This window comes from Eleutherodactylus coqui, chromosome 1, assembly GCF_035609145.1.
Source record: "Eleutherodactylus coqui strain aEleCoq1 chromosome 1, aEleCoq1.hap1, whole genome shotgun sequence".
Lineage (NCBI taxonomy): Eukaryota > Metazoa > Chordata > Amphibia > Anura > Eleutherodactylidae > Eleutherodactylus > Eleutherodactylus coqui.
Window position 1 is genome coordinate 245,009,853 of NC_089837.1, and position 12,910 is coordinate 245,022,762.

General features: G+C 43.3%; 1 protein-coding gene across 1 annotated transcript in view; it reads left to right on the forward strand.

The window, feature by feature from the left end:
• The first annotated feature begins 7,506 nt into the window (after positions 1-7,506).
• LOC136632605 (uncharacterized) overlaps positions 7,507-12,910 on the forward strand; it is a 184,460-nt gene continuing 179,056 nt past the window's right edge. The window contains exon 1 of the mRNA XM_066607610.1: positions 7,507-7,589. The gene's annotated coding sequence lies outside the window, so the exon portion shown is untranslated. The remainder of the gene's footprint in view (positions 7,590-12,910) is intronic.

Sequence of the window (12,910 nt, forward strand, 5' to 3'; positions counted from 1 at the left end):
TGTAAACTGGTGTCACTGATCATGCAGTGAAAAAGGGGAAGGGTCTTGTTTGTATAGCGCCAACTTATTCCGCAGCACTTTCAAGTAATTTTTTATTTATTACCCCCTCAGCAAGCTGGGTACTTATTTTACCATCACTCATCACTTGTTCATAGCAATAATCTCATTTTTACAGAGCATTTAACAATAAATGATAAGGTAATCCAATATATGAATTTCCAAGTAGTCAGTATCAGGAAGAAATGTAAAAAAAAAAAGAAATATAAAAGCTTGAGCTTTCCACCACCAAAGATATGAATTAAAAATAAAAAAAAATCAATCTTGTTATTTGTATAGCACCAACTTATTCCGCAGCGCTTTCAGGTAATTTTTTTTTATTATTTATTACCCCCCACCAAGCTGAGTACTCATTTTACCGACCTCGGAAGTATGGAAGGCTGAGTCAACCTTGAACTGGCTGAACCATGCAGGGATTGAACTTGCAACCTTCAGGTCGTGAGCAAGAGCTTAGGGCTGCATTTCTTCTGCCTTAACACTCTGCGCCACACAAGGCAATCTATTTATACAAAATATTACAAAAGATCTTCCCGATTTGAAACATTGATAACTCAAATTTGACGACACTCGGATACATAAATTTAATATAAATGGAAACCCGAAACTCAAAACTTTTCATTTAGCAAAACGCTCTACTACTAAGACTCACTTGTAGCCCATAGTAACCAATCACATTGCAGCTTTCATTTCTCAAGATGCTGAGATAAAATGAAAACTACGCTCTGATTGGTAACTGTGGGCAACAAGGACTGTCTTACTGTTACTTTTTGGGCCTCATTTAGTAGATCTGTTATTCTGTCTTAGCCGTCATTAGGAGGATAAGAGACAAACGGGCTGTTAAAGGGGTTGTCCCGCGAAACAAAGTGGGGGTAAGCACTTCTGTATGGCCATATTAATGCACTTTGTAATGTACATTGTGCATTAATTATGAGCCATACAGAAGTTATCAGAAGTTATTCACTTACCTGTTCCGTTGCTAGCGTCCTCGTCTCCATGGAGCCGTCTAATTTTCAGCGTCTAATCGCCGGATTAGACGCGCTTGCGCAGTCCGGTCGTCTTCTTTTCTGAATGGGGCCGCTCGTGCCGGAGAGCGGCTCCTTGTAGCTCCGCCCCGTCATGTGCCGATTCCAGCCAATCAGGAGGCTGGAATCGGCAATGGACCGCACAGAAGCCCTGCGGTCCACCGAGGGAGAAGATCCCGGCGGCCATCTTCACCAGGTAAGTAAGAAGTCACCGGAGCGCGGGGATTCAGGTAAGCACTGTCCGGTTTTCTTTTTTAACCCCTGCATCGGGGTTGTCTCGCGCCGAACGGGGGGGCTATTGAAAAAAAGAAAACCCGTTTCGGCGCGGGACAACCCCTTTAAGGAAGACGAGCATTTTGTGTTTTTGATTTTCACTTTATTTTTGAACAAAGTTTGGTGAAGATCCACTGGGCACACAGTTCATAAGCGGTACACCAATTTTAAGGAAAGCAATTGCATCTGTAATCATCTGGCCATCCACCAGTAAGTGTGGGAACAGCGGAGCGTATCCTTCAACGTTTCACACAAAGTCCTGAGAAATCTACTGCAGAGAATTGGACATCCCACAGACAACTGTGTTGAATATGCTGCGCGAACGTTTACAATGTTATCCCTACCGACTGCAATTGTTACCAGCCCTGAAACTGGACGACAAAGCGAGATGACATTCTTTCTACAAGAGTATGGAAACTGATGGTTTCATGGAATCTTTAGTGATTTACATTTTTTTAATGGCACCTGAAAGGTGTAATGCGGCTTCATTCGTAATGTCAGATTATGGTGGAGGGAAAACCCACCTGTCTACGTGGAGCGTATGTGCGTCACACCCTAGGTGAATGTGTTTTTGTGTTATATAACCTGTAGGAAACTACACTCCTTTTATTTTATTTTTTTATGAGAAAACAGTGATTTCATACCTGCACATGCTACAGATATGGCTTCTGCTGCTGATGGAACAGGAAATCCCAGGTTTCATCTCCCAACAGGATGGGGCACCCCTCTCCTTACTTTCACAATGAGTTAGAAGTGAGCTCAATAGATGACTGCCAGGCAGTTGGATTGGCCATGCAGGGCATGATGATGGTGAACTTCTTCCTTGGCCTCCATGTTCCTCTGAGCTTACATCTTGTGATTTATTTTCCTCTGGGGAAGTGTTAGAGTCTAGCCTGAGTGCACTGCTGACTAACTGCAGAATTGTAGTAAAAAAAAGTCGTGGGGGTTGATGCAAAGGGGTGAAATCATGTTTTTTGGTGTAGTGAAAAAATTGCCTGTGTGGGAGGACATACAGGATACGTCAGAAAAAGCTGCAGTCATCAAAGCTTTCATCCCAACTCTACTACACATATTGCATGTCTACATGTTTAATAGTTTTGGTTTTATATAATGTTGACAGTGTTTCTTTTAGGCCTCATGTCCACGGGAAAAATCAGGCCCGCCGCGGATTCTTCATCAAGAATCCCGCAGCGAGTCCTGCCTTTCCCGCGGACATGAGGCCTAAAAAGAAGATTTACTTACCTGTCCGGACGCTGCGGATATGCCCTCCGTCACGGCCGGATCTTCTTTCTTCGTCCCGGCGGATGTGCTCGGCACGCCGACAGCGTACCACGCGCATGCGCCGAGCACTCTTTTTTTTTTTTTTTTTTTTAAACTCCTGCTCTTCCGCGCCAGAGAGCAGGAATTCAGCTGAGGGTGTGCCGCGGATCCGGACGGCTTCCACAGGCTTATAGAAGCCTGCGGGAGACCTGCACTAAAATGGAGCATGCTGAATTTAATTACTTGTCCAATGCATCCCAATGGGGCGCGGATCATGCGTGCGGGACACCCGCTGCGGATCTGTCCCCGTGGACATGAAGCCTTATAGTTGCCGCATGTGTGTATGTATATACAGTGGATATAAGAAGTCTACACACTCCTGTTAAAATGCCATGATTTTGTCATGTTAAGGCTTCATTCACACGAGTTTATGAATGGCTATGCCAGAAGATCGAAGCTTTGGAATGGCCCGGTCAGAGCCCATGCCTAAATTCTATTGAAGATCTGTGTGTTGACCTGAAGAGGGCAGTACAAACAAGATGTCCTCACAATCTGACAGATTTGGAGCTCTTTTGCAAGGAAGAGTGGGCAAAGGTTACCAAGTCAAGATGTGCCATGCTAAGAGACACCTACAGAAAACTTGAATGCTGTCCTAGGGTCAATGCATACGGGCGGATTTGAATTGCGGAATCCGGAGTGGGCGTCCACCTCCAGAGTTCGCAGCAATTACCGCCCATAGCATGCTACGCGAAAGTGAATCTTTATGCACTCAAGCGGAAATCAATTGCTGTTTTTACTTGCAGATGAAAAATTGCAGCATGGAAGCCATCCGATCTGTGGCCCTTTTGCAATTGCCATTGCGGAAAGGTCATGGATTCCACGTCATTACTAGGCGATGATGCGGGAAAAGCATGTCTGACGGTGAGCAGGGTACATCAAGCAAGTATTAGCTTTTGGTTGTGTATATTTATGCAACCACACTTTTTTTTTTAGTTTCTTTGTTTTGTTTTTAATTTTTCAGTTCTAAAAGATATCAGTTTGTTTAGAATGCAATCTTATGCAGACAGCACGATTTGACCGCGAAATTTGAGTGGTAAGCAAATCGCGGCATGTCCTATCTCTGTGCGAGCCTCGCAGAGACCTGCACAGAAACGTCTGCTCTGGTCTGTGCATGCGCGGCTGTGTGACAACTGGCGCAGAGCGACACGAGAGAGAGAGACAGACGAACCTAGGAAAAAAAAAGCTCGGGACCCGGCATCCCACTTACAAAAATTCTCGAGTCTCCCATTGTAGTCAATGGGGTTCATTACTCGAGTAGAGCTCTCAAATTTTACGAAAAGCTCGACTCGAATAACGTGGACCCGAGCATTTGGGTGCTCGCTCATCTCTAGTGACATTGAAGGTGGAAATAAATTTGAAATGATTTCATCTTTGTTGGATTTTTAAACATGACAAAAACCTTGCATTCTAACGGGTGTGTACATTTTTATATCCACTGTACGTATGTGTGTATATAATACTTTTTTTCCAGTGCAAAGTGCTTTTTCCTCCAGGCCTATGGTGCTGTGAAAAGGTTTTCGCCCCCACCCGCCTTTCAATTCCTTTTATTCTTGGCAACTTGTCACATTTTAAGTTTCATATCATGTATCTTTCAATATAATAATAAAATGCCACTTTTAAATGATTATTTCAGATTTATTCACAACCTATATCACCCATGCAAAAATGTAATTGTCCCCTAATACCTAATAACCCTTGTCAGTAAAACTGCAATCTAACATTTGTGATAGCTTGTGAAGCGTCTTTTACATAGCTTCTAAGGAATTTTGGCCCACTCTTCTTTGCAGAATTGTTTTAATAATGATACACTGAGGGGGGCTTTGAACAGGAACTGTAGGTTTAAAGTCTTGTCAGAACATCTCAAAGTCGGGACTTTGACTCAGTCACTCTAATACCTTAATTTGTTTCTTTTGAGCCATTTAGAGGTGTACTTGCTTGTGTGCTTTGGATCATTGTCCTGTTCCGTAACTCGACTCCACTTGAGCTTTAGGTCATGAACTGATGAGCAGACATTGGGCTTCAGGACTTTCTGCTAGCACAATTCATTGTTCCATCAATAATGAAAAGTTGTCAAGGTCCTTCAGGACCAAAGCAGCTCCAGATCATCACACTGACTGTTAGTATGATGTTGTTATTGTAGAATGTGGTGTTAGTTTAAAGGGGTTGTCCGGAATAAACGATTTATCAAAAAAAAAAAAAAAAAAAGACCCCTCGCCCCCCATAGTAGATTACAAAAACTTTGCTTTGCTTCTGTATTTCAATTCATTGTGTTTTCTAAGTTAGAAATCAATACAAGCAGACCTCTGGAAACCACTGTTGCCATGGATGTTCTTTCTAATAATAAAAGTAGTTTAATGATCTGAAACATTCATGTGTGAGAAATGTAAAAAATGGAAGCTGGGAAGTGACAAATATGTGTTCATTGCACTGTATTAATGTTTGTCTATTCAAAACCAGTACAACTATCTATATAAAATAGGATGTGTGGATGTGCCACCATAACTTACTAAGCCACTATGTACCACACAGAAGTGAGCCCAGCACCCACCCTTATGAAAGCTATCCAAAAGGAAATCTGTGTTGCCCATGGCAACCAATCATAGCGCAGCTTTCATTTAACCTCAGCAGTATAAGAAGTGAAAGCTGACCTGTGATTGGTTGCTATTGGCAACAAAAATTACAAGGGAAGTTGGTGAGTTTTTGATTTTTTATTACGTCAGTATTACACAGACCTGCTGTTCCTCAGATGATAATATCTTACACAGACGACCTCCTCCTCATATACTATTATATTACACAGATGACCTCCTCCTCATGCAGTAAGATATTACACAGACGTTCCCTCCTCATGCAGTAAGATATTACACAGACCTCCTCCTCCTCATATACTAATATATTACACAGACGACCTCCTCCTCCTTTTTATATACTAATATATTAAATTAGTACACACACATATATATATACAGTATATATATGTGTGTGTGTGTGTGTATATATATATATATATACATATACACACACACACATTTAAATTCTTTTTGTGTCTAAAAATAAAATACACAGGGAATGCCGGGTAATCAGCTAGTCTAATACAAAATAGCCTACAGGCTTTTACTTGCACCACACTTTGACCCCTTTGCGTGACCCTTGGTGTCGTTAGATTTGTGACATCCTCACTGCTCATAAAACTTCAGTATGATACATTGAGTGACTGTCAGGCCACAGCAAAGTTCCTATGTTAAGTCTATCGGTGCTGCTGTGCTTCAGCCAACAGCGCCGCTAGGGAGAGTCAAGTGTTGCTCAGTGACGTTCATATCAAGTGCTTACCAGTCTGACCATTGCCATGTCCCCAAAATGTACAAGACCAAGCCGTGGACAGTGAACCGTTCAAGGCAAATCTTCAGCCCGACAGTTCCAAAAACATTTACAGCCATTCTCCCAAACATTTTTTGCTCGCATAGCAAACATCGCGTCAATCTAGTATATGTTATTATTGATCTCTACTAAGACTGCAGTTTGGTCTCCAATGCATCTTTTCATCAAATTATAAGCCTATATGACTGAATCAGCATTTTCTCTTTTGTTAGTTTCAGTGTCTCCCCAACTATATTCCATGTCACATCTGTGACCTATTAGGTGCAGCAAGAAAAATGCAGCATATACAGAGAAAGGCGGCGAGCCATCCTGGCAGCCAAGTACCTGTTTCTTACCGATTGCGATATCTGTACACCGTTTTTATTTTTTTGTTCTAATCAATAGTAGTCAAGTTCAGTTATTTTAGGGACTCTGCAAATGCAGTGGCAAGTTTCTTTTAGACCTTTAAATCATCTCATTGATGATATGGCCAGTGTCATTGGGTCAGTTCTAGAACCCCGTCTGACAAGTGTGCATTAGAGACCAGACCCTTGCAAGAAGTAGAAAGAATGAATGAGCCACTTCTAAGACCCCAACTAGACATGGCAAATGGCATTATATTGCATACTTCTGATTTGCATCTTAAAGGCTATGAACAGTCCATCAATCTGCACTGATGTATCAGCCACATAATATACTATGTAAAAATGATAAATCCAGCGCTGTATTATAGAAAATGTAGTTTCTGTGACTCGTTATATAGCAATAACAATATACATTTGAGGAGCCTGACTAATAATCTGAATTCTGAGCTTGGCATATCTAATAGCTAAACCTGGACTCAAATTGCTACCGTGTTTCCCCCGAAAATAAGACAGTGTCTTATATTAATTTTTGTTCAAAAAGGTTTAACTTTTTTACATGTATAGCTGCCTGGACACTATTTAAATTGACTTTTTTAAACTAACTGTTAGCAGGGCTTAATTTTGGAGTAGGGCTTATATTTTAAGCATCCTCAAAAAGCCTGAAAAATCATTTTGCATCCTCAAAAATTCTGGAAAATCATGCTATGTGTTATTTTCTGGGAAACAGGGTATGTACTCATTGACCTAAGGAGAGCTGGCAATTTATGTCTTGAGGTCATGCCATTATACAGTATAATCATAGTCATGATGTGTTGTGTTAAAGTCTACTTGGTGCCTATTGACCACTGTAATGGGATTACATGGAAAGTAACAGTAAAATGATCTGCTTAGCTTCTACATTAAAACATTCTATGCGGTATAAAACACTCATGTTTTGCTAAAGGGGTGTATAATTTCTAAGTGATTCAATGTAGTGTTAGAGAGCTCACATACGCCCTCTGCTGGCTATCTACATGGCACAGAGAAAACTAGATCTACTGCCCAGAGGCTGCTTCCTGGGCTGTGTACTTGTGTACCTGAGCTGCCATGGAGACCACAAGCTTCCCCGACTCCTTTGTGCATTGCTTGGGGATCTCTTGGATAGCTCAAGAAGTTTGTATAAAGTGAAATCTAAGAACAAAGAAAAACTGTTTTGGTAAGTATTGAGCATGCAGGAGCATCGCAGTCTTCTAGCAATGTATCATTTCTGTGTGTCTTTTATCCACTTATTTTCATCACTATGTTAAAAGCTTACTGCATGGCAGTAATAAGGTGACATATGCAGAGTTGATTGATTTCATTTCTGAGTCCAATCTATAATATCAGCCCTGGAAGATTCCCAATGGAGTAATCATTTGCCTGGCTAAAATCAGAATTCCCATATACAGAATACCTTGTTTATAAAAAATAGAAAACAAGCAGCACTCCAAATGCACAGTACAACAGTAGAAAAAGTGAGTCTTTTTTCATTCATCCATGCCAATGCAAAGTTTGGTCTCTCTCTTTGAGCCTTTCTCAAGCCCAAAATAGAGAGCAGAAATGTTACATTGGTGCCTCTGGGGGAATTAAAGACTCACCTTTTACTTTCATCATTTACATTAATTTTGTTACCAAGTGACCTGCGTTCAGAGTCCTTGCTGTATAGTCAGACTGTGTTTAGCTTTTTCTCTTTTTGTATTTTGGACATTTTCTTTACATATGTTTCCAGATTTTCTGTTCACACTTTATACACAGTCGAGTAAGAGTTTTATGACCACCTCCTACTTTTGACATTGGCAGCGTGTAGCCCATGAAGGAAGTGATAAGTCGTGGGCTGGCTTGGTGTGTGATAGGCTATCTGCTCACATATCACTTATTCTTGTCTTGGGTAAAAAGGGCGATTCATCAGAGTTGCAAAAAGTGATGATTATTAGTTTTCAAACGAGGGGTGGAAGTATTTCTCAGACAACGCAGTTTGTGAACTATTTGCATGCTGGTGTGGTGAAAATTAAGGGCTGAAGAACACAAACATATAGACAGACGGTGTACAGGGAACCAGACCAATTCACTCATGTGGAATAACGGTGCAAGACAGTGGGGGTACAGGTTCCTGGTATTAGTGTATCTTGACGCCACCAGGAAGCTAGGGGTTTGGCAGGAGAAACGCCCCTCTCATACCCCTAGCTCCCCATTGGGTGACTTGTCAAAGGTCCTAGCAGCATAGTGTCTATTGATAGTTGCCTGCCATGAATGGTTACGGTTAGCGATGTTTAACCTGACATTATAAACAGTAAATACTTCCATGTTACACATGTAACAACAAAGCATTTACAACTAATAATGTAAGCCTCACAGGTAAAACATGGCTAACAGTAAGCATTCATGGCGGGCAACAATTAATACACACTGGCGTGGATCTGCTGCCACCAGCGTGAAGGACAGAATCATGACATACCAGCTGCAACAGCCACAGAAGACACTAGAGCAGCAGCGTCAACCGGCACCAGGAGGCGGAACAGCACCTTAGAAGTAGTGTCGCTCCGGACATGTGAAACACCTGCGTACAACGCCTGCTGAGTAAAAGAGAAGTAGCAGGGAGCAGAGGCCCGGGGACGCTACCGTTGCAGCGGCGAGCAGAGGCACGGGGACAGCAGAGTCCAGCAGACGGGCCACAGCAGAACAGAAGCAGCCAGCAGAGGGCCGGGGAAAGTCCAGCAGGAGCAGGGAGGACAGCGCCATGCAGCAGAGGGCCAGAAACGCTGTAGCAGAAGATGGGAAGACAGCGCCGGGGAGCAGAGGGCCGGGCAGCCAACATCATCAGCAGCAGGGATCACAGCAGCAGGGACAAATGAGCAGCTGCTGCCAGCTGAGGGCTAGAAATGCGACACCTGCAGCGGCGACCACTCTGAACGGGTGGGGAGCATGCCCAGGAACGCTGCAGCAGGAGCAGTGAGCACTGTGACCGGCCTGGGAGCCAGCGAGCCGAGACACTACAGTTATACTCAGCTCCCAGGACCTGCAGGCAAGCCTTCTTTTGCAGCCAATTAGGTACAGGGGACATCACCCTCCTGTCACTCTTGACTCCACCAGGACTTCCTGGTGGCATCAATATACACTAATACCCAGGTTCCCTACATGACCATACACTACAAAGATATCAATGTGGCTTGAACAAAGGTGCATAAGAAGAAAAGGCTTCAATTTGCATGGCAGTATCATAATTGGACCACCACTGATTGGCAAAGTGTTGCCTTCTCCGATGAGTCACGTTTTCTGTTTCATCAAATAGAGGGATGTTGGAATGTCAGGTGAGAAACATCAGAGAATAAACACCCTGCAACCAACGTTGTAGGAGCACAAGCTGGTGGCTACAACATTATGGTTTGGGGAATTTTTTCGTGGCATTCTCTGAGCCTACTCATGCATGTGTAAGGCATTCTGAACTGATTTGCTTATGAATCCATCCTTGCAGATCACAAACACCCATACATGCTGTTTGTCTTTCCTGGGGCACATGGGATCTTCCAGCAAGACCATGCGACATATCAAATGGCTAGAAATGTCTGACAGTGGTTAGAATAGCATAACCAAAACTTCCAAGTACCTCCCTGGCCCTTTGATTCCCCAGAATTGAACCACAATTGCGCATCTATGGGACCACATCAATCATCATATTCAATCCTTCCCCATGCACCCTTCAGCAACCGTGGGATGCACTGCAGTCAGCATGGCTCCAGATACCTGAGACAACCTATTAGCACCTTATTGACTCCCAGCCAATCTAGCTGCTGCCTGTGCAGCACACGGCGGTTACTCTGGACATAATAATGTGACTTGACTCGGTAGTTTGGTTGTTAGAATGTTCAAAATTTTAATATGTGTTCTTTTGGAGCAACCTGTCGACTTATACATGCTAGGTGTGTACAGTTGCATAAAGAGATGGGAGAAGTGTGTGTCCCTAGGTGGCACCTACCGTGTACTTGAAATATAAGCCCTCCCCCGAAAATCAGCCCTAGCTACACTACATGAAAAATAAAATTTAAAAATACCTCGCAGGCGCCGTCCCGGTCCCTGTCTTTGCTCTCCAATCTTCCGTGTGATCCTCAGAGCATTCTCTTCCTGTTAACGTGGGTTGAATATCCAGCCTCCAGCAAGAGATTGCTGTGATTGGCTCAGGACCGTGGCCTAAGCCAATCGCAGCCGGCGCTCGATGAGCCAATCACAGCCATTCAATTATGTCAATCTTTAATGAACGCCCCTCGTAATCTCTTGGGTAAACTTCTGTCCAGTTATTAAAAGATGTATTCAGATGTCTACCTAGTTTTATCTGTAACAATGCTTATGAGCAACCTCTGTGAGAGCTAAGTGACAACAAGATGGCCTATATTACACGACGCAAGTTTTGACTCAGCTTTCCTTGAGTTCAGAACAGCAAATCTGTCCACTGATGCAGCACGTATCACTTCATAATTGGGGACGTTCAGGAGAAACATATAGAGCTAAAATCTGTGTCATTTTTCAGTGAGAAATGCTACATTGATTTATTTAGGGTATACTTTGCTTTTAGTAAATAGGGCTCAAATGATAGTGCATGCCTAATACTTTGTTTAATACATACACTGCTAAAAATGCTGAGCACTGACCTTGTCAACTACAGCTACGATTATGGTGATGAAAGCAGGTGGATGGTGTTGTGCATGGCGCGATGGTGAAAGAGGTAAGCATACATTTTTTATAAAAATAACTCTTAGACCTTAGTCAGACGGGCGTTTTTAGCCGCGATTTGCGCATGCGCATGCGTCCGGCGATTTTATAAAACCATTGCTTTGCAATGGTATCAGACACATGAGCGCTTTTTATGCGCTCGTCTGATAAATTATAGAACAGAAATCGCAGATCGCACCTATCTGCGATCTGCGATTCCTGTTCTCTTCTCTATATGCGCTCAATGGGGCCGGCGGCAGCAGCGCCGACCCCATTGAGAACATATAGAAGACAAATCATTCTTCTCTGCCACAGCTGTAACAGCTGTGGCAGAGAAGAACAATGTTTGCCCATTGAATTCAATGGAGCCGGCAATACAACCGTCTCCATTGAAAGCAATGGGCTGCCGGCGAGCGCTGGATGAATTGTCGGGAAGGGCTTAAATATATAAGCCCTTCCCTGCAATTCATCCTAAAATGTGTTAAAATAAAAAAAAATTGAATACTCACCTTTCCGCTGCAGCCGGAGTCCAGCCGCGGCCGCTGTCAGTTCTCCTGAACTGCTTCTCGGCACTATTCAGCCGGCGGGGCTTTAAAATCCCCGTCTGCTGAATGATCTGCCTCTGATTGGTCACAGCCCTGACCAATCAGAGGCAGGTTTCACTCACACACCCATTCATGAATTCATGAATGGGTGAGTGACTGCTGCCTCTCAGCGCTGAGCCAATCAGGGGCAGGTCTGACTCACATCCATTCATGAATTCATGAATGGGTGTGAGTGAGACATGCCTCTGATTGGCTCAGCGCTGAGCCAATCAGGGGGCAGGTCTGACTCACACCCCCTTCACACCCACTGCAGGACGGCCGCGCGGAGCTCCGGCTGCCGGGAGAAGGTGAGTATATATATATTTTTTATTTTTACACATTTTAGGATGAATTGCAGGTAAGGGCTTATATATTTAAGCCCTTCCCGACAATTCATCCCGGGCTCGCCCGCAGCGCATTGCTTTAAATGGAGCCGGCTCTATTGCCATCTCCATTGAATGCAATGCGCTGGACAGCTCCGGCCCGTTTCTAATGAAACGCGGCTAGGAGCAGATTTTCAGGCGATTTGCGCGCACCGGTCACGCGATTTGCGGATGCGCATGCGATCTGCAAATCGCGTGAAAAAACGCCCGTCTGACTAAGGCCTTACTGAGTGAAAGTAACTTGAGGCCTAATATCATTCCATAGGAGGGTATTTTGTATTTTAATGTTATGGAATTATTCATCAGAAGTTATATATAAAAATTTAAAATCACTGGAAAAAGGGAATACACAGGAAAATCACAGAAAACAGCCGTATGTTTACCAATGTACTTAAGGGCAGCAAGAAGCACCATATTAATGGGAATACCTCAGTAGGACAAGGCAATTCAACTCTCTCATAACTAAACATCTTCATTGTAGTACTGATCATCATCCTCTATATTACACTAGCAATCATTAGAAAATTATAGCACCGGTGTTTCTGATGGCGCAATGCGCCACTTACTAATATAATATAGTGAGAGGGATTGGAGTTGGTCACAGGTCCAAAACCAGCAGCCCCGGTGATTGATCACATGAAATTAAGTGCACAGGGATGAAGGATGCATATATCTATATTACTCCCCAAATCTGCACCATTCGCAACCTGATTGGTTGTTTGGATTTACTCATTCCCGGTGATTGGTTATTTGAGTTGGCTGATTCACGGTGATTGGTTATTTGGTTTTGCTGATTCACGGTGATTGGTTGTTTAAGTTGGCTCGTT